General features: G+C 45.1%; 1 protein-coding gene across 2 annotated transcripts in view; it reads right to left on the bottom strand.

Annotated features, from left to right (window-relative positions):
• rab27b (RAB27B, member RAS oncogene family) overlaps nt 1-26,356 on the bottom strand; it is a 122,122-nt gene that overhangs the window by 47,221 nt on the left and 48,545 nt on the right. The window contains exon 1 of one of the 2 annotated variants that reach the window (XM_078421788.1): nt 11,069-11,145. The exons of the other annotated variant lie outside the window; for it this stretch is intronic. The gene's annotated coding sequence lies outside the window, so the exon portion shown is untranslated. Of the gene's footprint in view, nt 1-11,068; nt 11,146-26,356 lie in introns of those variants that run through there. 2 annotated transcript variants of the gene reach the window in all.

Raw genomic sequence — 26,356 nt, 5'->3', positions numbered from 1 at the left:
CTTTCGCCTTCTTGAGTAACAATAGCTTGCAATAGGTTTGACAGCATCAAAGACAAAGAAAAGATTATAGCTATAAAAAGTCAAGGTTGATAACTAGAAATTCTAGTCAATTTGTCTTCACTTAACATACTTTTTGATCTTTAGGTAACTTAAAAATGCTTCCCCAGTGCAAAGTAGTTATCTTCAATTATTTGGTAGCCACACTGATTGTTATCACTTTATGATTTCATATTATTTTGTAACTGCGTACTTTATAGTATGTAGCGGTTCACTTCTAGGTAATTCAACAAATATTCCAAAACATTGTGGTCTTTTTCCAACAAAAACGTTCTTAACACATCATTTCCAAAAGAAAAAAAATACTAACATAGATTGCATTAGGGTTTCTTTATTTAAAATAAAATCTACCTAAAAAAAGATCATGAGCACTCTTTATTCTTGATGAATGAATGAATGAATGAATGAATGAATGAATGAATGAATGAATGAATGAATGAATGAATGAATAAGTTTATTGGCCAAGTATGTGCATATGCTCCGCTCACAAATTACCACACAAACACAGGGCCGTTTTTACAGCATTATGGGCCCCCGGGCAAAGCAGTGTACTGGGGCCCCTACCGTTACTCTCCCCCACCCCCCTTTCCCTACCAGCCCCCCCCTGTCGTGCTGGCAAAAAGCACTTACCGAAAAGCACTTAGCGATGGACTTAGGGTGCTACATTGTTGCGAAAAGCACTTACAGATCTCTGTGAGAAGCACTTAGGGACCGAAAATGTTGCGAAAAAAGCACTTATTGAACCTACATTTTTAAAGCAGTATTTATTTATTGCAAGTCACTTAACATACACAGATCAGCATGGGGCCCCTATGCTCGTGGGCCCCCGGGCAAGTGCCCATCAGGCCCATGCGTTAAGACGGCCCTGCACAAACATACAGTTACCAATTAAGAATAAAGTATAAACACATCAAAACAATAAGGATACAGCATTACGGTCTAAACATGTGGGTGAAAATAAACCTGAGCAAAAAAGAGACTACAGACTTTGGTTATTGAGTAGAACTACTACTCGTGGAAAATGTAATGCAACTAACAAAGTCTATGCCTTAACAAAGCTCTAGGGCACAAGATTAATAAAATGCAGTAAGGCTTTTAGTATTGCAACACTAGAGTATGACTAATGAGTCATTCTATTATCGGATTATTCAGTTCAGCCCTAAATATTTGAAGATCTTAATGAAATTTAAAAATGAAAAGTACTGATAATGCTGCGTAATTTAATCTCTCACTCTCACCCACACTCAAATATTCACACGACACATACACATGCATACATAACACATCAGTTTGACTAACAAGAAAATTGTGCCATGAATGTGCAGGTGGAGAGGTAGATTGCATTTTTGATCAGGGAGGACAAAACTACGGTGCTTGAAGAGTCTGAAGAAGGGTCTCAACCCGAAACGTCACCCATTCCTTCTCTCCTGAGATGCTGCCTGACCTGCTGAGTTACACCAGCATTTTGTGAATAAGTGCTTGAAGAGGATGTTCTTGGGGGAATTGTCCAGTGAGGCTACAAGGAGAGGACTTAGAAATAGGAAGGGAATGATCACTTTGATGGGACTGTGTTACAGACCCAATAATTAACATGAATTATGGGAGCAGATGCAGAGGGAGATTATAGATAGCTATAAAAGTAATAGGGTAGTATTAGTGGGAGATTTCCACTTCACTGATATAGACTGGACCACCCATGGCGAAAAGAGCTTGAATGGGGGAGAATTTGTTAAATGTGTCCAAAAAAGGTTCCTTAACCGATGCATAATACACCCAACTAGAGTGGGTACAACACTGGACTCCTCTTAGGGAACGAGGTAGGGCAAGTGTCTGCAATGTTAATGGGGGAGCACTTTGGGACCAGTGACCAGTAGAAAGGAACTGCAGATGCTGGAAGATACTGGAGTTACTTAGAGGGTAAAACAGCATATCAGGAGAAAAAGGATTGGGTGATGTTTCAGGTCAGGACCCTTCTTCACACTTTTTCTCCAGGGATGCTGCCTGACCCGCTGAGTTACCCCAGCACTTTGTGTCTATTAGGTTTAAAGGAGAAGGATCGGTCTAGCCCACAAGTTAAACTCCTAAATTGGGGGGGAGAAGGGGGAAATGCAGAGGTTGCCCAAAAGTCTTTTTGCAGGTATTGGATGGCTGACAAGTGGGAGGCTTTCTAAAGTGAGATAGCCAAAGTATAGAGGCAACAAGTTCCTGTTAGGGTGAAGGGCAAGGCTGGCTAGGGCTCTCCGGTTGATGAGAGATGTTGAGGCTCTAGTAGGAAAAAGGTGGAGGCATATATCAGACTTAGGCAGTCAGGGGTCAAGTTACCATGAGTACTTTCAAGAAGCATACGGTGTTCACTTAAGAAAGCAATCAGGAGGGTAAAAATTGGACATGAAATGGATTTGGCAGGCAAGGTAAAGGAAAATCCCAAGATATTCTACTAATATATTAAGGGAATATATAGGGTATATTAAGGGTGAAAGGGTGACTAGGGAAATAATAGGACCCCTAAAAGATCAGCATGGTCATTTTAGGTAGGAGGACAAAAGATGGGGGAGATATTAAATCAATACTTCCCATCCATTTGTACGTGGAAGATAAGAAGGTAGACACAAAATGCTAGAGTAACTCAGCGGGTCAGGCAGCATCTCGGGAGAGAAGGAATGGGCGACGTTTCGGGTCGAGACCCTTCTTCAGACTGAAGGTAAGAAATTGAGACATAAGAGTTGTGACCTCTCAACTCATATACAAATCTCCAAAGAGGAGGCGTGGCCAGTTTTTAAGTACATTGAGGTGAATAAATCCCCAAGGCTTGACCAAGTATATTCTCAGACTTTGTGGCAAGCTAGGAGAAAATTGCAGAGGTCCTTACAGATGTACTTCGATAATCATTAATGACAGATGAAGTTCTGGAAGACATAGAAACATAGAAAATAGGTGCAGGAGTAGGCCATTCGGCCCTTCGAGCCTGCACCGCCATTCAATATGATCATGGCTGATCATCCAAGTCAGTATCCCGTACCTGCCTTCTCTCCATACCCCCTGATCCCTTTAGCCACAAGGGCCACATCTAACTCCCTCTTAAATATAGCCAATGAACTGGCCTCAACTACCTTCGGTGGCGCAGAATTCCACAGATTCACCGCTCTCTGTGTGAAAAAAAACTTTCTCATCTCGGTCCTAAAAGACTTCCCCCTTATCCTTAAACTGTGACCCCTTGTTCTGGACTTCCCCAACATTGGGAACAAACTTCCTGCATCTAGCCTGTCCAACCCCTTAAGAATTTTGTAAGTTTCTATAAGATCCCCCCTCAATCTTCTAAATTCCAGCGAGTACAAGCCGAGTCTATCCAGTCTTTCTTCATATGAAAGTCCTGCCATCCCAGGAATCAATCTGGTGAACCTTCTCTGTACTCCCTCTATGGCAAGAATGTCTTTCCTCAGATTAGGAGACCAAAACTGGTCAGTAGACCAAAACCAAGACAGTAGGGCAGCCAATGTATTTCTATTTAAGACAAGCAGCAAGGACTTTCCAGGGGTACAGATGGACGAGCCTATCAGCTGTGGTGGGCAGGATCCTGACTGCGATTGATGGTGTGCTTCAGGGATTGGTGCTAGGTCCACTGTTTGTTCGATGACACCAACGTTTGTGGTATAGTGGACAGTCAGGAAGGATATCTGAGTTCACAACAAGCTCTATGCTTCTATCTATGGCTCCATGCATCAGCTGAATGCATGGTAATGAGGTGTTAACTGACCTACATCAAACCAGGTATCACAAAAAGCTGGAGTAACTCAGCGGGTCAGGCAGCATCTCAGGAGAGAAGGAATGGGTGACGTTTCGGGTCGAGACCTTTCTAACCAGGTGCCTGCATCTTAAATTATTTCACAGCATTGCTATAGGGAGAGGTTGAGTAGGCTGGGTCTCTATTCCATGGAGCGCAGGAGGATGAGGGGAGATCTTATGGAGGTATACAAAATCATGAGAGGAATAGTTCGGGTAGATGCACAGAGTCTTTTGCCCAGAATAGGGGAATCGAGGACCAGAGGACATAAGTTCAAGGTGTAGGGGAAAAGATTTAATAGGAATCTGAGGAATAACCTTTTCACACAAAAGGTGGTGGGTGTATGGAACAAGCTGCCAGTTTGGCAGAAACAGTTAGACAGGTACATGATTAGGACAGGTTTGGAGGGATATGGACCAAGCGCAGGCGTGGGGCTAGTGTAGCTGGCACGTGTTGGCCGGTGAGGCGAGTTGGGCCGAAGGGCCTGTTTCCACACAGTATCACTCTATGATACAATGTTGATACAATGCCGAAGTGGAGATGATTGAAAGGGTATAGGAGTATATATCTCCACAACTTGTCCTGGATAACCCATATTGAAGTTCGGGCAGAAGAAGCTCACCAGTGTATCTACTTCCTTACAAGGCTTCGGAGGTTCTGCATGTCCCCACCAACTCTCATCAACATCTACAGCTGTGCCGCAGAAAGCATTTTATCGGGATGCATCACATCATGGTTTGGAAACTGCTCCATCCAAGACCGCAAGAAATTGCAGAATATTGTGGACGCAGCCCAGACCATTGCACAAACCAAGCTCCCTTCCATTGACTCCATTTACACTTCACGCTGCCTCAGCATAATTAAGGACTAGTCTCACCCTGATCACTCCATCTACTCCCCTATCCCATCAGGCAAGAGGTACAGAAGTGTGAAAATGCATACCTCCAGATTCAGGGACAGTTCCTTCCCACCTGTTATCAGGCAACTGAACCATCATACCAACAACTAGAGAGCAGTCCTGAGCTAGTATCTACCTCATTGGAGACCCTCGGACAATCTTAATCGGACACTACTGGACTTTAATTACACTAAACATTATTCCCTTTATCGTGTATCTGTACAGTGTGGGTGGCTTGTTATACATGATTGTTATCATGTATAATTTTTCTGCTGACTGGTTAACACGCAACCAAAGCTTTTCACTGTATCTCGGTACACGTTACAATAAACGACACTAAAAATGTATAAAATTACCTTGACAACCCACAAAGACATGTTGAAAGTTCAAGGGACCCCGAGGTCTCAGTGATAAAGGACTGCAACAATTAAACGGGGCAATAAAGCGGCCAATGGATTGGATAAATCAGAACATGAACTGTACTGGTACTCTGGTCTGATGCTGGGTCCTGAATATGGCATATTAACTGTTTAACTTGCTGATGGTTTCCGACTACCTCCAACCTCATCTACTGTATTTGTTGTTCAAGTTGGGAACTCTTATACATCGGCGAGACCAAACATAGACTGGGCGATCATTTCGTTGAACACCTTCGCTCAACCCGCCTGGACCTCCATAATCTCCTGGTTGCCAAACACTTTAATTCCCCTTCCCATTCCCACACTGATCTTTCTGTCCTGGGCCTCCTCCATTGTCTAAAGTGAGGCCAAACGCAAATTGGAGGAACAACAACTCATATTTCACTTGGGCAGCTTACAACCCAGTGGTATGAATAATTAATTTCTCTAACTTCAAGTAACCCTTGCACCCCCCTCTCTCCATCCCTCCCCCACCCATGTCGTACTAACTTCAAAGTCGCCTTGTTGAGTCTCATTGTCTGTAAGAAAGTAGGGGAAAAAAATTGTAGATGCTGGTTTAAATCGAAGGTAGACACAAAATGCTGGAGTAACTCAGCGGGTCAGGTAGCATCTTGGGAGAGAAGGAATGGGTGACGTTTTGGGGCGAGACCTTTCTTCTGAAGAAGGGTCTCGACCCGAAACATCACCCATTCCTTCTCTCCTGAGATGCTGCCTGACCCGCTGAGTTACTCCAGCATTTTGTGTCTACACTCATTGTCTGCAACTTGTTTTTAGCTAGCCCCTAGCTAATAATGGTCTGTTTCCTTTATCATCATTACTTTTTTGCATATCTTTATTCATTTGTCCTCCTGACTCTCGACCTGAAAGGTCACCTATTCCTTTTGTCCATAGATGCTATCTGACCTGCTGAGTTACTCCGGTCTTTTGTGTTTATCGACTGTTTCTGGCATTTTCTGTTTCAATTTTTTATTTTCAGTATTGGATTTTGATTTTCATTTTCATGTATGCAACTTCCTGTTACTTCAGTTGCAAGGGAAGTTCTGCAAAACTAGATGCTGCTCTTTTGAAGATTAATACGTTTTTGGCATTGAATAAAGAAGCATTGAACTATGCTAAATCTGGTTTGACAACTTTGCATACTTGCTCTATAATAATGTTCCACCCTCCCTACATACACATTCCTTCTATTACATAACCAGAGAACAGCAAGGAATAAAAATAAATACTCAGCTCATTATCACATATACACTGAAAGAAAAATGCACATTTCTCTGTAATCGAGATTCACTCATGACAAGGGTTTTCATCCAGCCACTTCCAGATGATCTGTATCACACTATCAATTAACATCAAAAGAGCCCAGATGTAAAGTGATAAATGGTAATACTCCACTGTAAAATATTAGGCAAGGAGAGAAACTAGAAAGCTTCTCAAGAAGTCTACTCTGAGGGAAGCTTCCTTGAATAGAACTTAATTAAATTTAATTAGGGCAGAGTTGCTGCCATGCAGCGCCAGAGACCTGGGCTTGATCCCGACTACGGGTTATGTCTGTATGGAATTTGTACATTCTCCCCAAGACCTGCATTGGCTTTCTCCCACACTCCAAAGATGTACAGGTTTGCAGGCTAATTGGTTTGGTGAAATTGTAAATTGTCTCTTGCGTGTGGAGGATAGTGTTAGTGTGTGGGGATCGCTGGTCAGCGCGGACTCGGTGGGCCAAAAGACTGTATCTCTTAAACTACACTAAACTTAGAATGTAAAAAAGAGCTCTCGCCAAGGGGAAGGGTTCGGCCCAATACTTTGAAATCCATCAATCAACAATTTAAAAAAAAATAAGGTCATAATGTCATTGAGTCATACAGTGTGGAAACAGGCCCATCGGCCCAACTTGCCCACACCGACCAACATGTCCCGCCTACACTCCCGTCTGCCTGCATTTGTCTCATATCCCTCTAAAACTCTCCTATCTATGCACCTGTCTAAATGTTTCTTAAACGTTAAAGTTTTTAAAAAATGATAGGATGTGTGCATTGCTAGTAAATACAACATTTATGGCCCAGCCTTAATTGCTAGAGGAGATGATTTGTTCGAACATAGAAGAGTGTAGTACAGGAACAGACCCTTTGGCCCACAGTGACTGTGTTGAACATGGTATTAGTTTTAGATATAGGTTTATTATTGTCACATGTGTCAAGATATAGCAAAAAGCTATGTTTTGCATGCTATCCAATCAGTTCAGATAATACTATACTTAAATACAATCAAACTCAAGTACAATAGACAGACCAAGGGGGAAAGATACAGAGTGCAGAATATAGTTCTCAGCTTTGTAGCGCATCAGTTCCATCGACAAACTCCAATGTCCGCAATGATACAGAGGTGAATCTGACAGTATCCCTAGCTTGTGCACGGGCTGTTCAGTAACCTGATAACAGAGGAGAAGAAGCTGTTCTTGAGTCTGGTGGAGCGCGCTTTCAAGCTTCTGTACCTTCTGATGGACAGGGGAAGGGAGAAGGAGGAATGACCAGGGTGGGATAATCTTTTGATTATGTTGGCTGCTTTTCTGAAACAGCGTGAAGTGTAGATGGAGTCAATGGTGGGAAGTCTGGTCTGTGTGATGGACTGGGCTACAACTACTATTCTTTGCTATTTCTTGAGGTCCGAAGCAGAGCTGTTCCCATACCAAGCTTTGATGAAACCCGGATGCCAGGCTAAACTAATCTCCTATGCCTGCTTGTGATCCGTACTCTTCCATTCCCTGGATATATATGTGTCCATCTAAAAGCATCTTCAATGTCAGTGTTATATCTGCCTCCACCACCACCACCACCAGGTTGTTCCAGGCACTCACACTGTATGTCGAAAACTAGGCCTTTACACTTTGCCCTTTTCACCTTAAAGTACAGCCCTTTAGCCTTATCGGGCCTTTCCAGAATTGGCTTTGCTGTGGGCTGGAGACACAGATAGGCCAGACAAGGCAAGCACAACAGATTGGCTTTCATAAAGGATATCAGTAAACCAAATTAGTTTTATAACAATCTGGTCACCACAGTCAATCTTTGCTTGTTTAAAATCTGTATTTTGATAGTAAAATAAATGTAAAGAAAATTCAAAGAAGAAAGGTTTTCCTCTCACTAAAAGTAACTGGGAATCTTTGGTTTTAGTTCAGATTTTCAACTTTAAGAGGTTTTCTTTTCATTTTATATAAAAGTAGAATATTTTAGATTAAAACATAGGTCTTTGGATTTAAAAAAAATATATACACTTTAGTAATTGATCACTGTGGAACATAGAACAATGTAGCACAAGAACAATGGAGCCCTTCAGCCCACATTATTTGCACAAACATTTTCCTCTCTCCTTCGGGTTTCCCTAATTTGGGGAGTATTTTCAGTTGTTCCTATTTCTACCATTTCTACCATATATATTGTCTTAGATTTAGATTTAGAGATACAGCGCAGAAACAGGCCCTTCGGCCCACCGGGTCCGCGCCGCCCAGCGATCCCCGCACATTAACACTATCCTACACACACTCGGGACATTTTTTTTAACATTTTACCTAGCCAATTAACCTACAAACGTGCACGTCTTTGGAGTGTGGGAGGAAACCGAAGATCTCGGAGAAAACCCACGCAGGACACGGGGAGAACGTACAAACTCCGTACAGACGGCGCCCGTAGTCAGGATTGATCCTGAGTCTCCGGCGCTGCATTCGCTGTAAGGCAACAACTCTACCGCTGCGCCACCGTGCCGCCACTTGCTTCTGGGAAGAAGTGTGGTGGTGGGGGGGGGGGGAAATAAGGGGAATAAATCTATCTTTATCTTATAACAACGCGCAGGGGGCTATTTGATCCATAGGGTCCAGGCAGCTCCCCAAGAAACAATTCTATCAGTCCCACCCCTACTCCCCTCATTCCCTGGGACCCCTGTAATTTATTTGCATTCATATACATCCATCGGTTGTTCAAAGATGTTGGTAGGAGTGCAGATTGCTAGTCGTATATCCATCTGCCACACATTCCGTTCCATTTAGTGGGCCATGTCCAACAAGGCCGAGGGGGCTTTGGCCTGGGAGTAATGAAACCTACCTGGCAAAAGGCTACTCCAGCTGAACGTCGGCACCTGGTGGTGGAGGAGGTGCGCCGCCAAGAAGAAGCAGCCAGGTGTGCCAAAGCCATATCTCAAGCCAAGCAAGGCCGCTGGATGAGGTGGGATAGTATTGAGAGGAGGAAGATCACATGGAGTGAGCTGTGGAGCATGGAGTCAAGTATGTTGAGCTTTATTATCAGAGCCACATATGACGTCCTTCCCTCTCCCATAAACTTAAATCTTTGGCTGGGAGAGGATCCAGCCTGCCCCCTGTATACACATCCTGGTCGGTTGTAAGACCAGCCTAACACAAGACAGATACTCCTGGCGACACAACCAGGCGCTGAGGTGTTTGGCAGCTGCACTCGAGTGCAAGAGAGTTACCACCAACGCCATGCCTATCAATGCACAGCTAATATTCCGCAAATCCAATCGTTCATCCGGGAAGGAGAGAAACGGAAGACTACCACCTCGCCTCTCAACTCATGCCCACTGAGCGCAGCCAGAGACTGGGAAATGCGTGTTGACCTAGGCCAGAGGCTTTCGTTCCCAGTTGAAATCGCAGCTACCAACCTGCGACCAGACCTCGTCCTCTGGTCCAACTCCTGTCGGCGTGTTTTCATCATTGAGCTGACGGTGCTCTGGGAGGAGGCTGTGGACGAAGCATTTGAAAGGAAAAGGCTGAGATATTCCAACCTTGCGGTAGAGGCAGAGGAGCGAGGTTGGAGTGTAAGAGTGCGTCCAGTGGAGGTGGGGTGCAGGGGCTTTGTAGCCAGTTCCACTGCAAGGCTCCTGAGGGAAGTTGGAGTCAGAGGGCAGGCCCAAAGGAGGGCAATCAAAGAACATTGCAAATGCCGCCGAACGGAGCAGTCACTGGCTGTGGCTGAAAAGAAAAGATACTGTCTGGGCTGCCACGTGACCATCTAGAGGCTAACCATAAGACACACACCCAGGTCTGATCACCCTGCGGTGGGCCTGCCTCAACTGAGGGTGTCTTGTGATAAAAGGCCGAAACACCCAGTGACGTTGAGGTACACAACTGAAGATGTGTCGGAATGGTAGCAACATCACCTAGTGGTCACCCCCAAGAACAACACCAGTCAATTGTAGTGCAAACCTTAGGGATTGTAACATCTCGCCCTACTAATCAATCCCACACCTTCCGTTCCATTTACTTCAAAAGCAGCCAATACTCTCCTGAAACAAATAATGAAAGGTGGATTCCTCCCTCAGGTCTTTTACTGGATGTAAACTCTACCTTCTCATGGAGAGAAAGTTCCCCAAGTACAGAGTATACAAAGCATTTATACACTCTCAATGGGACAAAATGGGAATTACAGGAATGAAAGTTATAACAAGAAAAAAGGGGAAAAATGGCAACTTAGAAAATGCTTGATTTTATCAATGGGGTTGAGTCAGCACTTACTGAATGAATACTGTGTGTTTTGCATCGTTAAGTAAGCCATATACAAGTTAAGGCCTGTCAAATTTCAAAGTCCTTTGATTTAGGTTCAAATACTCTCCAGCCTTTCAACGCTAAATTACTCGGCTTTCAACTAATCCTGGCAGATCACCACTTCAGGCATGGAAGAGTCACACAGGCACCAACATTATTACACAGCGAACCATAAATATTGTAAACAGGAGTGCAAGCATTCCTGAATTAATAGCCCAGAATAGCAGCCAACACAGTCACTCATAAATCACACTGCTACTGTATATTGGCAGAACATAGCCCCAGTGAGTGCTTAGCACAAAACAAATTGGCCATTCCACCAGAATTATCCACATCCTCGACGACATTTAAGATAAAGTCTTACTTACTTACTCACTGCGTCTAGGAACACTCTAGCTCTTTTTCCTGTCACTCTGTAAATGAGAGAATTTAAAAGGCTCCACCTCAGACAGAGAACATTATCCAACTGCACAGCAGCTGTGGGGCGTGGCCTGCTACAGCAAATTGAGAAATTCACCCAGGGCCAACTTTTTTTTTAAACAAACGTGAACCTACCTGGGTGGAGAAAGCCAAGCCTCAGCTGAATACTTACACAAATATTTAGGTAATATAGCTCTTCCTGACCCTGCCAAAACTCCAAAAATAAATTGAGAAACCAAATACTTACAATGAGTGATTACAACTCTTATCATTTGGAGCATAGAGCAACAAAATTGCACACCTTTGATAAAAATCGAGAGCACTCAAGAAATATTGCTGGCACAAAGGTGAAATACAACTTTTCAGTATTTTGGTGTTCTCTCTTTCTTCTTGTCACTGAGATATTTGTTTGACCAAAGGGACTATTTAAAGCTGGTTGGGAGGTGGGAGGCCATGGAACACTACGAACCACCTTTTGCACGACCATGGATTGTTTTTTTTCTTGTATTTTATAATAATAATAATAATAAGCATTTATTTTATATAGCGCTTTACCAGGTGCTCAAAGCGCTTTACAAAAACAGTCATAACATAAAAACAAACAGACAAACTATCCTGACGGAGAAGCGGCGAACAAACAGCGCCAGCGTCCTCTCACGTCAGGGTCCGGCAGTAGACAACAAAAAGCACAGGACACACAAATACAATTTTAACACAAATAGCCATCACAGTGATTGCTCCAGGCACACCCTCACTGTGATGGAAGGCAAAGAAAAGTCATTATCTCCTCCTCATTCTTCTCCCGTGGCGCCACGAGGCGATCGAGGCTCCCGACTTTTGAAGCCCCCACCGGGCGATGGAAAGTCCCAGGGCCGAGCCGAGCCGAGCAGGCCGATGAAGGTCCTGAGCCCCCACCGGGTGATGGAAAGTGCCACGGCCAGGCCACGCAGGGCGATGAGGGGCCTGCGAGCGGGTCGATCGTACCTCGCGCTCCGGGGCGGTCGAAGCTGCTACGGCTGGAGCTCCTGAAAGCCGGTCGCCAGCCAGGGACCTGCGAGCTCCCGATGTTGCGGTCTGCAGGGCCCACGGTCGAAGCCTCCAAGATGGTAAGTCCAGGCCCTGCGACCGGAGTCTTCAAGGTCGATCCCAGCTGGAGGCCGCCGACTCCACGATGTTAGGCCGTAGCGCGAACGGAGATATGACACGGTAAAGGTCGCATCTCCGTTGAGGAGGAGATTAGAAAAAAAATGTTTCCCCCCCCCACATAAACAGAGTTAAAAATAGAACAAAACGTACATTAAACGATGACAATAGACAAAAAACAAAAAAAAGACAGAGAGACTGCCGGTGAGCCGCAGCTGCAGAACACAGCCACGCCCCCTGCACACCTTTTTTTGCTAATACAGTAATAGACCCCTAATAGACATTTTAATAGACCCCTTTATAAAGGATGCGTGGGAAGCAACTGCAGATGCTTGTTTACACCAAAGATAGACACAAAATGTTGGAGTAACTCAGCGGGACAGGCAGAGTCTCTGGAGGGAAGGAATGGGTGACTTTCCTGGTTGAGACCCCTTTTCAGAACGGTCTCGATCCACAATGCCATCCATTCCTTTCCTCCAGAGATGCTGCCTGTCCCGTTGTGTTACTCCAGCATTTTGTGTCTATCCGTTATAAAAGATTCCGGTTAAAGAGAACAGACCTGCCGACGCCACCCCGGCTCACAAGGTGCACCATTGAACCAGTGAACAGTGTGGTGAATCTGCGGAATTCTTTGCCACAGAGGGCTGTGGAGGCCAAGTTAATTGATATTTTTAAGGCAGATATAGATAGATTCTTGATTAGTACGGGTGTCAGAGGTTATGGGGAGAAGGCAGGAGAATGGGGTTAGAAGGGAGAGATAGATCAGCCATAATTGAATGGCGCATTAGACTTGATGGGCCGAGTGACCTAATTCTGCTCCGATCACTTATGACCTTATGAACCCTTCTTCACCCCATCTTATTTCATTCCTTTTATCGGGAAGGTACAAGAGTTTGAAAACCATGACCACCAGGTTCAAGAATAGATTCTTCCCAGCAATGCTCTTGAACTCTACACAACACTAACTTCAACAAATGAGTGCTTCCGTAGAAACTCTGTCTTTTGTTACACTTTTTCATTTGAGGAGTGTTTGCAATATTATGGCAACATAATATGGTTATTAATTAATAGATTTTTTAATTATATTTTTTATCTGTGTGTTTTGCATTCTTGGGCTTGTTAAGCTGCCGCGAGTAAGAATGTTATTGATCTGTTGTCGGTACATATGACAATTAACACTTGACTCTTGTCTATGTGCCTGCAACACTACTGCATGCAAGATTTTCATTCTACCTATAACTCACTGGACTTGTGCGTATGACAATAAGATCAACTTGACTTGCAGATCTCACGTTATGCAAAAGTACTTTGCAGATTCTCAAAATTCAGCATTTATGGTTAGAGTGATACAGTGTGGAACCAGGACCTTCGGCCCAACTCGCTCACACAGTCCAACAATGTTCCAGCTACACTAGTCCCACTTGCCTGCGCTTGGTCCATATCCCTCCAAACCTGTCCTATTCATGTACCTGTCTAACTGTTTCTTAAACAATGGGATAATCCCAGCCTCAACTACCTCCTCTGGCAGCTTGTTCCATACACCCACTACCTTTTGTGTGAAAAGATTACCCCTTGGATTCCTATTAAATCTTTTCCCCTTCACCTTGAACCTATGTCCTCTGGTCCTCAACTTCCCTACTCTAGGCAAAAGACTTTGTGCATCTACCCGATCTATTCCTCCCATGATCTTATACACCATGAAAATATCCCGCCTCATCCTCCTGCACTTGAAGGGCCGAATGGCCTACTCTTGCACCTATTGTCTATTGTCTATTGCTCCATGGAATAGAGACCCAGCCTATTCAAACTCTCCCCAGAGCTCACACCCTCTATCCATTCAGCTATCTCTCCTTGGATCCCATGCGATCTATCCTTCCAGAGCAGCCTAGCATGCGGAACCTTGTCGAACGCCTTACTGAAGTCCATGTACACAACATCTACAGCTCTGCCCTCATCAACCTTTTTGGTCCCTGAGAGGTCCCACTCTCTCTCCAGTTACCATTTTCCCCCTTATGTATTTATAAGATCTTTTGGGATTGTCCTTAATGCTACCCGCCAGAGCTATCTCCTGGCCTCTTTTTGCCCTTCTGATTACTTTTTTTCGTTTACTCCTTAGCTCCCAAAACTCCTCCAGGGATGCACTTGATCCCAGCTGCCTATACCTGTCCCATGCACGCTTCTTGTTTTGGACTAATGTCTCAATTTCCCTCATCAGCCAAGCTTCCTTACGTTTGCCTGCTTTGCCCTTCACTCTAACGGGGACGTACACATCCTGAGCTTTCTTCAGCACACTTTTAAAAGCATCCCACTTGGCCGATGTTCCTTTCCCCTGAAATAACCTGCTCCAGTCAACTTGAGCGAGACCTTCTCTCATACCCTCAAAGTTGGCCTGACCCCAGTTGAGCATTTTAGCACGTGGACCCTCTCTGTTCCTATCCATAACTACCGTAAACCTAATTGAACTGTGGTCCCAAAAGGCTCCTCCACACACACTTCATTAACTCGCCCTTCCCAATTTCCCAATACTAGATCCAGCGTTGTTCTCTCTCGTGTGGGGCCTCCACATACTGCTTAAGAAAACTCTCCTGAACACTTTTGAGGAATTGCACCGCTTCGGAACCCTTCACGCTATGATTTTCCCAATCTATATTGGGAACGTTAAAATCCCCGACTACAACAACCTTATTTGACCTGCAGCTGCCTGCAATCTCCCGGAACATTTGTTCATCTAATTCCCATTGACTATTCAGGGATCTCTAGTACACTGCTAACAAAGTAATCATCCCTTTCTTGTTCCTCAGCTCCACCCAAAGAGCCGTACTAGACGAACCTCTGAACACAGACGTGACATCCTCCTAAACCAACAATGCAACCCCCCCCCCCTCCTCTTTTTCCCTCACCAGTCTCTCTAGAAGCTCCTGTTCCCCGGAACATTGAGCTGCCAGTCCTGCCCGTCCCTTAACCAGGTTTCAGTCATGGCCACAACGTCCAAGTCGCTCGTGCTTACCCATGCCCTAAGCTCATCTGCCTTACCCGTCAGGCCCCTTGCATTAAAATGTGCAGTTTAAAGCAACCCTCCTTCCTCGCTCCCTGCCTTTCACCTGCCTATTCTGTCCACGTACCTTTCCCACCCCATCCTCCATACCACCGAGACTCTCACGTGCCTCTGTCCTGCACAAGATCCCACCCCCTGCCAATCTAGTTTAAACCCTCCCGTGTCGCATTAGCAAACCTTCCCGCTGGGATGCTGGTCCCCCTCCAGTTTAGGTGCAACCCGTCCCTTTTGTACAGGTCACCTCTGCCCCGGAAGAGATCCCAATTATCCATAAATCTGAATCCCTATCCCCTGCACCAACTCCTCAGCCACACATTCATTTCCCCTATTCTTACCTTCACTAGCACGAGGTACTGGAAGCAATCATGAGATCACGACCCTTCAGTTCCTACTTTTCAGTCTTCTACCTAATTCCGCATAATTACAGAACCTCCTTCCTCTTCCGACCGATATCATTTGTACCAACATGCATAACAACCTCTGACTGCTCCCCCTCACTCTTGAGGATGCCGTGCAGCCGCTCCGAGACGTCCTGGGCCCTGGCACCAGGGAGGCAACACACCATCCTGGAGTCTCGCCTGCTGCCGCAGAATCTCCTGTCCGCACCTCTGACGATGGAGTCTCCCACCACTATGGCTCTGCCTGACATCACTCTTCCCGGTTGAGCCTCGGCACCAGGGTTTGGATCCCAGCCCTGGCTACCACTCAATCCTGTCGTGTCGTCCGCTCCCAAGAGGGTGTACCTGTTTACAGTAGGTACAGCCACCGGGGTCTCCTGCACTCCACGTTTACTGCTCTTTCTCACAGTCACCCACCTTCTCTCATCCTGTATCCCAGTTAACAGAAATCAGTGAACTGGGTGTAGCTACCTGAAATCCTGGTTGGGTCTGAAGTGGGAGGTTTGGAAACGGAGACGGAAGCCACATGGCACAAGACGGTTCATAATAATGTTCATAAGATATAGGAGCAGAATTAGGCCATTCGGCCCATCAGATCTACTCCGCCATTCGATCACGGCTTCCTAACCCCATGGCAACGCAGGCAAGAGCTGAGGAAACACACGTGGTTGTACTCGCGGGTCCTGGTCAGAACTTGGCCGTAGATCAGGTGAGCGCAGGAAAGACAGAGAGGGGGCAGTGTGAGAGGGTCTCATGGAAATCTCGTCAGAGGAGGAGAACTTCATCAAGACAGGTCTACCTTGAGGAGATTTTGCATTGGAGCAGTAAAATGTAGAAACACGGAAATGTAGAATCACAAAAAAAGACTCAAAGTGCTGAATCTTTTTCTCTCCCCACTCCCAAACGAGTCCCCTGCTCTCCAAATCTGCTGTCTGACTCGTTGAGTTACTCCTGCATTATTGAGTTCTTCAGTTCACTAACCAAATTGGACCACTCCGACATAAGCCTCGTTTTAATGAGGCCCAATGCAGACATAAGAAACAGCACCTTATCTTTCTTCGGAGTCCTCAGAGTGCTTCTTCAAAGCACTTTGCTGCTCTTGGCTTAATAATGAGTTTAAATGTTTTCAATGAATCATACCAGGATGTTCTGTGAGATTGAAGTGCTCATACTTCCAGAGATTATATAAGGAGGTGATGAGTGTGGGACTTCTGTATGATCTCTTCCCTCTCATGTGCGTATTTAAGTCTCAGATTTCTTTATTCAGGCCTTCATGTGTGCGGCTTTCAGCTTTACTTTCCACTTGTTTGAATTAATTTGTAATCCTGGAGCTTGGAATACTGATTTAGACATGAGTCAAACCTCACCACAGCACCGGCGCAGGTGAGGGAGATGGGGGGGGGGGGGGGGGGGGGGGGGGGGGAGGGAGGAGAAAGACTAATATTTTTGTTGGAACAAAAAAAAACTGCTTGAGGAACTTGGTGGATCAACCAGGATCTGTGGAGACAAAGGAATAGTCGACCCTCAAACAGCATCTGATCTCATTTATGTAGAAACAAAGGAACTACAGTGAAAGGCTAAGATAGAGTGGATGTGGGGAGGATGTTTCTACTAGGGCGTGCAGCGTAGGTTTACTAGGTTAATTCACGGAATGGCGGGACTATCATATGTTGAAAGACTGGAGCGACTAGGCTTGTATACACTGGAATTTAGAAGGATGAGAGGAGATCTTATCGAAACGTATAAGATTATTAAGGGGTTGGACACGTTAGAGGCAGGAAACATTTTCCCAATGTTGGGGGAGTCCAGAACAAGGGGCCACAGTTTAAGAATAAGGGGTAGGCCATTTAGAACTGAGATGAGGAAAAACTTTTTCAGTCAGAGAGTTGTGAATCTGTGGAATTCTCTGCCTCAGAAGGCAGTGGAGGCCAATTCGCTGAATGCATTCAAGAGAGAGCTGGATAGAGCTCTTAAGGATAGCGGAGTCAGGGGGTATGGGGAGAAGGCAGGAACGGGGTACTGATTGAGAATGATCAGCCATGATCACATTGAATGGCGGTGCTGGCTCGAAGGGCCGAATGGCCTCCTCCTGCACCTATTGTCTATTGTCTATTGTCTAGGACTAGAGGTCATAGCCTCAGAACATAAGGACGTTCCTTCAAGAAGGAGATGAAGAGGGATTTCATTAGTCAGAGGTTGGTGAATCTGTGGAATTCATTGCCAGCAGGTTGCGGAGGCCAAGTCAATGGATATTTTTAAGGCAGAGATAGATAGATTCTTGATTCGTACGGGTGTCAGGGGTTATGGGGAGAAGGCAGAAGAATGGGGTTGAGAGGGAAAGATAGATCAGCCATGATTGAATGGCAAAGTAGACGATGGACCGAATGGGGGTGGGGAGTGAGAGAAGGAATGGGTGAGAGTCCAGTTCAGGCACACGTGAGGGAAGGGGGGGGGGAGGGGGGGGCGGGATGAAAAAGATTGTGGGAGAAAGCAGGAGTGGGATTTGAGAGGTTATCTAAAATTGGAGAATTCAATGCTCATACATCTGGGTTGTAAGCTACCCAAGCAGAATATATGGTAGACACAAAATGCTGGAGTAACTCAGCGGGTCAGTCTGAAGAAGGGTCTCAACCCGAAACGTCACCCATTCCTTCTCTCCAGAGATGCTGCCTGAACCGTTGAGTTACTCCAGCATTTTGTGTCTACTTTCGATTTAAACCAACATCTGCAGTTTTTTTTCCTACACAAGCAGAATATATGAAGTGCTGTTCCCTCCCTCTGGCAATGGAGACGGCCCAGGATAGAAAGGTCGGCGTGCAAATGGGAACGGGAATTATGAAATCGGGGGGACCAGCAGGTCTTGGTGGACCGAGCGCAGGTGTTCAACCAAACGGTCGGGGCGTCTATGTTTGGTCTCACTCGATGTACTGGAGGCCACATTGGGGAACCGGATGCAGATCTCATTCGTTTTATTGTTGCAGAGGATGTGGACATAATTGGCAATGTCATTGTTTATTTTTCGATTATAAACTAATCTAAACTAAACAGATCTGAAGCAAAGGCAAAACAGAGTACAGGGAGGAGATAGAGAGCTTACTAACGTGGTGTCAAGACAGCAATTCCTCCTCTCTGACAGCAAGATGAAAAAGCCAGTTATTGACGCCAGGAAACGCGTGGTATGCACACCCTCAATGATGCCAAAGTGGAGATTGCGGAGAGCTTCACAACTTGGTTTAGCAACAGCTCTGCCCAAGATTGCCAGCGATTGCAGAGAGTTGTCGATGTGGCCCAGAACATCAATCTAACCAATCTCCACCACCATCGACTTCATGCTGCCTCGGGTAGCAGCCAACATTAGCAAGGACCTTTTATGTCCTGATCATTCCCTATTCTCCCCTCTCCCACTGGGCAGATGGTACAAAAGTTTGAAAGGACGCACCACCAGATTCAGGACCAGCTTCTTCCCCAGACCACTGAATGGTCCTCTCATCAGCTAACGGTATAGTCCCAATTTACCAACCTATTTCATTGTTCCCCTTGCACTTTAAAAGAAAATTGCACTTTTCTGTAGGAGTAAAGGCCAAGTAGAAGGTTTAAGGCACAAGGAAGGAGTTATTCATGGGAAAATAATGCATGGAAGTTGACAAAAATCACGTTGACCCCAGATCCTGTAAGACAATAGACATTTGCAAGTCAGCATTTATGCACGGCAATGGCTGGGTGCCAGTGAGAAGAGTGTTAGGGTAATTATGTACGAAGATGACAAACATGGAAAAGATAATTTTTGCTGAAGGGGTGGTGTGACAGAAGTGAAGGTGGATGGGGATTAGTTATGGTTATGACTGAAAAGAGGGTGAATGATGATTACTTAAAGTGGAAAGTCTTGGAGGTATTTGGAGATTCCAGCGAGTCAGACCAAAGGGCAGATGAAATGATGAATCTGCATGTTTATCGCTCACAGGCTGCCAGAGAGGGAGAGATTCAGGTCATAGGCACAGGGTTTTGGCAAGAGGCATCCAGGGTGGAAACCCTTGTCCATATTAATTTGAAGGAAGAACCTTCTCATCAGTGATGGCAAGGTGGCGTAGCAGTAGAGCCCCAGAATTGATCCTGGGTAGAGACCCAGAATTGATCCTGACTACAGGTACTGTCTGTATGGAGTTTGTATGTTCTCCAGGTGACTGCATGGGTTTTCTCCGGGTGCTCCGGTTTCCTCCCACATTCCAAAGATGGACAGGTTTGTAAGTTAATTGGCTTTGATAAAATTATGAATTGCCCATGGTGTGTAGGATAGTGGTAGTGTACAGGGATCAGGGGGTATGGGGAGAAGGCAGGAACGGGGTACTGATTGAGAATGATCAGCCATGATTATATTGAATGGCGGTGCTGGCTCGAAGGGCCGAATGGCCTACTCCTGCACCTATTGTCTATTGTCTATCACTGGTCGGCATGGACTTGCTGGGCCGAAGGGCCTGTTTCTGCACTGTGTTTCTAAACTTAAGTGACAGAATGTCAAATAAGTAGTTAAAGGGCTAGAAAATGAATGTCTATGGAATCTACAATAACAACAGTGAAGATGAAATGAGATGTTAAAACTGACCTCCTGCTCATGAATGTCATGAAAGGGTCAATGCTCAAGATAACTAAGCATGATAGGGGAAAGTGCACCATAGAGTCAGAGAGTGTGGAAACAGGCCCTTCGGCCCAACTTGCTCATGCCCACCACCTGCCTGCATTTGGCCCATAATCCTCCAAACCCAAACCTATCCTATCCATTAGTGCTGACTCTATTTGGTGGAAAGAAGGGCACTTCAAAACAATACTATGGAGATAGCGCAGAGGAGAAGCTACAGAGTTAGGGTGAAATCTGATATCAAACTATAAAATGGAACAGTGGAATATTGTGAATGACGAAAGAGTGTGACTTATCATAAAGGATGCTTTGTAACTTTGACAAGAGCAATCTAGGTGTTGTAAGAATGACAGTGGATTGATGAGCGTCAACAGGGAGAGGTAGAGGAAAAGAAAACGGAAAGTCATGGTGATGACTTCTGTCCGATAAAAAGATGTAGATTGGCCAGAGGAAAGATCAGACAAAGGAGGTTATTGTGGCAAATTTTGAAGATTTTTAACTCTTTTTATTCACTTGTTATGACCCAAGCATTGTGGTCAAGGTCAGCATTGACTGCCCTTCTTTACCTGCCAGTGGGGTGATGGTGATTAGCTGCCGCCTTGATCCACTGCAGTTGTTCTTGTGAAGGAGCTTTCATAGTGCTGTTGGGAGGTGGAGCCATGATTTAGAGGCAGCCATGATGAAGGACGGTGGTATATTTCCAAGTCAGGTCGGTCTGCGAGTTGGAGGGAAACCTGCAGGTAGTGGAGTCCCCTTGTGTCTGCTGCACGTGGCCTTCTTGTTCATGGGGGTTGTGGGTTTGAGACGCGCTGTGTGGGTGGGCAGCCTGGGCGACTAGCTGCAGTGCATTTTGTAGATGGTACACATCGTGGCCAATGTACAATGGTGGAGGAGGGATTGAATGTTAGTGGCAATTGATGGGATGCCAAGCAAGTGGGTTTCTTTATAGAAACAAAGAACTGCAGATGCAGGTTTACAAAAAAAAATGACCAAGCCTGACAGGAGAAAGTGTGCTGACTCTATTTGGTGGAAGGAAGGCCAATGAAAAACAATCCCATGGGTTTCTTTGTTTTGGATGATGTTTATTCATAGATTCATTTATGCAGCTCAGAACCAGGTCCTTCGCCCGTGTCAACCTTCCTGAGCTAGTCCCATTTGCTTGTGTTTGGTCGATATTGCCACTTGATAGCGCTGTCAGTGTCACATTTCGTCCCTTTGAGTATAGACAGACTGGATTGTTGTAGGAAGGAACTGCAGATGCTGGTTTAAACCAAAGATAGACACAAAATGCTGGAGTACCTCAGCGGGTCAGGCAGCATCTCTGGAGAGAAGGAATGGGTGACGTTTCAGGTCGAGACCCTTCTTCAGACTGACCCGAAACGACACCCATTCCTTCTCGTCAGAGATGCTGCCTGTCCCGCTGAGTTACTCCAGCATTTTGTGTCTTTCTTCGGTTTAAACCAGCATCTGCAGTTCCTTCATACACAAAGTCTGATCAAAGATAGTCCGATAGTCCCCTATGAAGTAGATAGTAATTCAGCACTGCTATCTAGTTGTGGGAGGATGGTTGAGTGGTCAGGAGAAGGCTTTCAGCTCTCTGAGTCAGTTGTGCCACTCCCTTTATTTGATCATATAGTCTCCCTTAACTCTAATAACCATCTAGTTTACATAACCATCAGATATGTTATTGCTGCCCATGATGCAGAATCACAAATGGAGTCTAACTGCAGCATTATATAACCATACCATGTCATCTAAAAAGGAACAAAACTAAAATTAATGACTGTGAAAGTTGACCCAAGTAATTATTTATCCCCGATTTACAAATAAATAAAGTTGTATAAAATATCTGATCCACAGAATCCCCCGTGGATAAACACAGGTTACAGAGTGTGTCACAAGAACAACATGCAAAACATGATTACAATCTGGGTAGTGCATGTGACTCACTGTCAAATGAATTGGGAGTTCTCAAGGTATTTGGTTTTAAACAAGTAGCTTACTTACAACAAGGTGATTCAACTGAGAAGTCAAGTTGAAGATCCAATCTAATTTTTTCAGCGATAACTCCAAGCAAACTAAATTGGATCGGTAGACACAAAGTGCTGGAGTAACTCAGCGGGTCAGGCGGCATCTCTGGAGAGAAGGAATGGGTGACGCTTCTGGTCGAGACCCCTGAAGAAGGGGTCTCGACCCTTGTCCCTAACCAGTCTGAAGAAGGGTTTCGACCCGAAACGTCACCCATTCCTACTCTCCAGAGATGTTGCCTGACCTGCTGAGTTACTCCAGCATTTTGTGTCTACCTTCGCTTTAAACCAGCATCTGCAGTTCTTTCCTACATAAATTGGATCGGTTATGTGAAGTTGTTCAATTCTGACTGTGCATGTGTCACCCAAATGTCGACTAATTTAGTTATTTGCACATAATGCAAGTACTGTTCAATCCTTGACTTATTACAGTTGACAAAACATCATGAGATGGCGTTCCTGCAGGGATTCTGACGATTTCTCGGTATTTAATTGATAGGAATTTGGAAGAATCTCCAGAATGTTTATGTTGACTATTTTCTGCTCGACAGCAGAAAATATGGAGAACAAATCTAAAGAGAAAATATGACTGTGTAGCAATTAGACCTTCAGACAGTTTCTGTCAATGCCTTTACACTGCAACCGGAAAGGCATGAAGCAATAAAATGTCCAAGTTTATTTAGCATTAGTAATATCTAGGTAAACTGGTTAACCCAGGAGTGGGCAGCACAAGGGAGGAGATGGGTGGGTCATAAAACATTGCTCAGAGCTTCCAACGAGAGTTAAGGGGAGGGAGTGCGAGGATAAAGGAGATTACACGACCACGAATCTATCATAAAATATGCTTAAAACTAATATTGGCAGAAATGTAAAGAGTTTTAAAACACTAACACCTGTTCCATTCAAACTTGGTTTTCAACTGAGAGCACCGTGTGACCAAAATTAACCTGATATTTGCAAAGTATTGTTGGTGACCCAAGCCTCTGCAGCAGAGACAAAACAACAAGCTTATAATGCTGAAGTGAAAGTGCTATCAGTAGAGGCAGAAATAATACATCAACCAATTTGTTGTCATAGAAATCAATTAGCGTTTGTTACTTTTCACTGCAATTAAAATACGGGTCCACCGCTGATTTTCCGGCATCCTTGGTTCCAGAGCCTTTCTGGATTATCCGTTTTGTCAGACTCAGAGATGTCACAGCCTTGGGGGAGGGGGGGGGGGGGGAGAGGGGGACACCGGCCCGTAAAATCAGCCGCGGACGTCGGCTATGGGAACGGATCTGACAATAGACAATAGACAATAGGTGCAGGAGGAGGCCATTCAGCCCTTCGAGCCAGCACCGCCATTCAATGTGATCATGGCTGATCATTCTCAATCAGTACCCCGTTCCTGCCTTCACCCCATACCCCCTGACTCTGCTATCCTTAAGAGCTCTATCTAGCTCTCTCTTGAATGCATTCAGAGAATTGGCCTCCACTGCCTTCTGAGGCAGCGAATTCCACAGATTCACAACTCTGTGACTGAAAAAGCTTTTCCTCATCTCCGTTCTAAATGGCCTACCCCTTATTCTTAAACTGTGGCCCCTTGTTCTAGACTCCCCCAACATTGGGAACATGTTTCCTGCCGCTAACGTGTCCAACCCCTTAATAATCTTATACGTTTCGATAAGATCCCCTCTCATCCTTCTAAATTCCAGTGTATACAAGCCAGTGTTGGTCGGGCCGGAATTCCAGAGCCCCGGCCGATCCCGCCGATCGGCCGCGGAAGTCGGCTGTGGGAACGGATCTGCCAGCTCTGACCGGGCCAGAGTTCCAGAGACTGGCTGCGGAAGGTGGGGGTAATTAAACCCACCGATCGGCGCAAAATTCCTGATGAAATTCTGAGATCGGCCGCAACCGGGTGTCGGAAGAGGGCAGAGGGGATATGGATTGAAGCGTTAGACGCGAGAGGCCAAAGGCCTCAACCAAGCATAAACTCAAACTTAGGGTGGACCCTGACTGACTCCTACAAATCTACAGAAGGGCAAGTGCAAATGAATGGCGGTTCTGGCTCGAAGGGCCGAATGGCCTACTCCTGCACCTATTGTCTATTGACTATTGTCTATAACACTCGTCCCAGGTGCCACATTTTCCGGAGGACATCCGCAGGGGGATTTTAGCTGGATTAAAGGGGGGGGGGGGGCGGACACAGACCACCAGTTGCAGGAATATCGGTGGTGGACCTGCAACACATTACCATGAAGTAACAAACTATATATTCAATCCCATATTTGGCAAGTCGGAGTTTTATTTAAATCGAGGAGGAGATACGAAAATAACTATGTTGATAACTTTCATGCCTGATCAGTGCTTAGATTAAAGAATATTTCATGTCTTGAACAGAAAACAAAACAAAACTGCAAGAGCAACTCATCCGGTCAGGCAGCATTTGTGGTAAGAGGCACAAAGAACTGCAGATGCTGGAATCTTGAGCCAAACATAAAAGTTCTGGGGTATCACAGTGGATAATAGACAATAGACAATAGGTGCAGGAGTAGGCCATTCGGCCCTTTGAGCCAGCACCACCATTCAATGTGATTATGGCTGATCATTCTCAGTCAGTACCCCGTTCCTGCCTTCTCCCCATACCCCCTGACTCCACTATCCTTAAGAGCTCTATCCAGCTCTCTTTTGAATGCGGCATCTGTGAAGGGAATGGGCTGGCACTTTTTGAGTTGGGAGTCTTCAAGACTTTTTTTGCTCAAGATTACAACATCTGCTGTTTCTTGCACCTTTCTTTCTTACCTTAGCAGTTGTGGAGTTTAAGATTAAAATCCACAACTTTCAAATTCTGCTTCTTAGTAGGAAGCAAAATTTAGAAAAAAAACATTATTTAAGAAGACAGTAATTGTCCATCTGAATCTACTTTGTACCTACTTAGTACTTTCCTACGGTACCATGCCCTATTATAGGAAGGATGTGGATGGAGCCTAGTAAAAGGTGGAGAGGTGGTTTACTAGAATGATGACTGGATTAGGGAGGTATTAGCTATATGGCTGGTTAAACAGACTTTTGAAAAACGTTAAGGCAGTACAGTGGCACAGTAGTGGAGTTCCTGCCTTGCAGCACCAGAGACCCTGGTTCAATCCTGACTGCTACCTGCATGGAGTTTGCATGTTCTCCCTGCGAATGCCTGGGTTTTCTCCGGGTGCTCCAGTTTCCTCCCTCATCCCAAAGACATGTAGGCTTAAAGGTTAGTTAGCTTCTGTAAATTGTCTCCAGTGTGTGGGATGGAACTAGTGCACATGTGATCTTTGGTCGGCACAGTGTCAGTGGCCGTGGGGCCTGTTTCCACGCTGTATCTCTAGACTAAACTTGGATTGTTTTGTCTGCAAAACCAGAGGTTGTGGGGAGACCCGATAGAAGTACATAAAATGATGAGAGTGAACAGGATGGAAAAGTCAAATACCAGAGGGCATAACTTTAAGGTGAGAGGGACAAAATTTAAAAGAAATGTGTGGGGCATTTTTTTTCCACACAGAGGGCAGTAAATGCCTGGAAGTGGTGGTTGATGCAGATACGATAATGGCATTTAATAATTTTTTGGATAAGCACATGGATATGCAGGGACTGGACAGATATGGACTGTGTTGGCCTTGGCATCATGTTCAGTACAGGCATTGTGGGCCGAAGGGCCTGCTCTTGTGCTGTACTATTCTATGTTATATGTTCTTAGTCATTAGATGGGCAATTACTGGCTTCTTAAATAATCTTTTCTCTAAATCATTGTATTCTTTGAAAGTGCCTTTAATATTTTCAAAATATTTGGCATTCCACACAGTCAGGTTAATTGCTGGCATGTTTTTAAAAAAAATGTTGCTTTAGTCCTTGTCAAACAGGCCCAAATTTGCATAAAGGTTATAAGCTACAGAGTTCAGAAAATGTAAACAATGCCCTATTAAGTACCGCCTACAGTAGCCAGAACAAAAAGTGCTGAAGGA

The sequence above is a fragment of the Rhinoraja longicauda genome, chromosome 1, assembly GCF_053455715.1.
Source record: "Rhinoraja longicauda isolate Sanriku21f chromosome 1, sRhiLon1.1, whole genome shotgun sequence".
NCBI classification, from domain to species: domain Eukaryota; kingdom Metazoa; phylum Chordata; class Chondrichthyes; order Rajiformes; family Arhynchobatidae; genus Rhinoraja; species Rhinoraja longicauda.
This window is presented reverse-complemented; position numbering and strand designations above follow the sequence as displayed.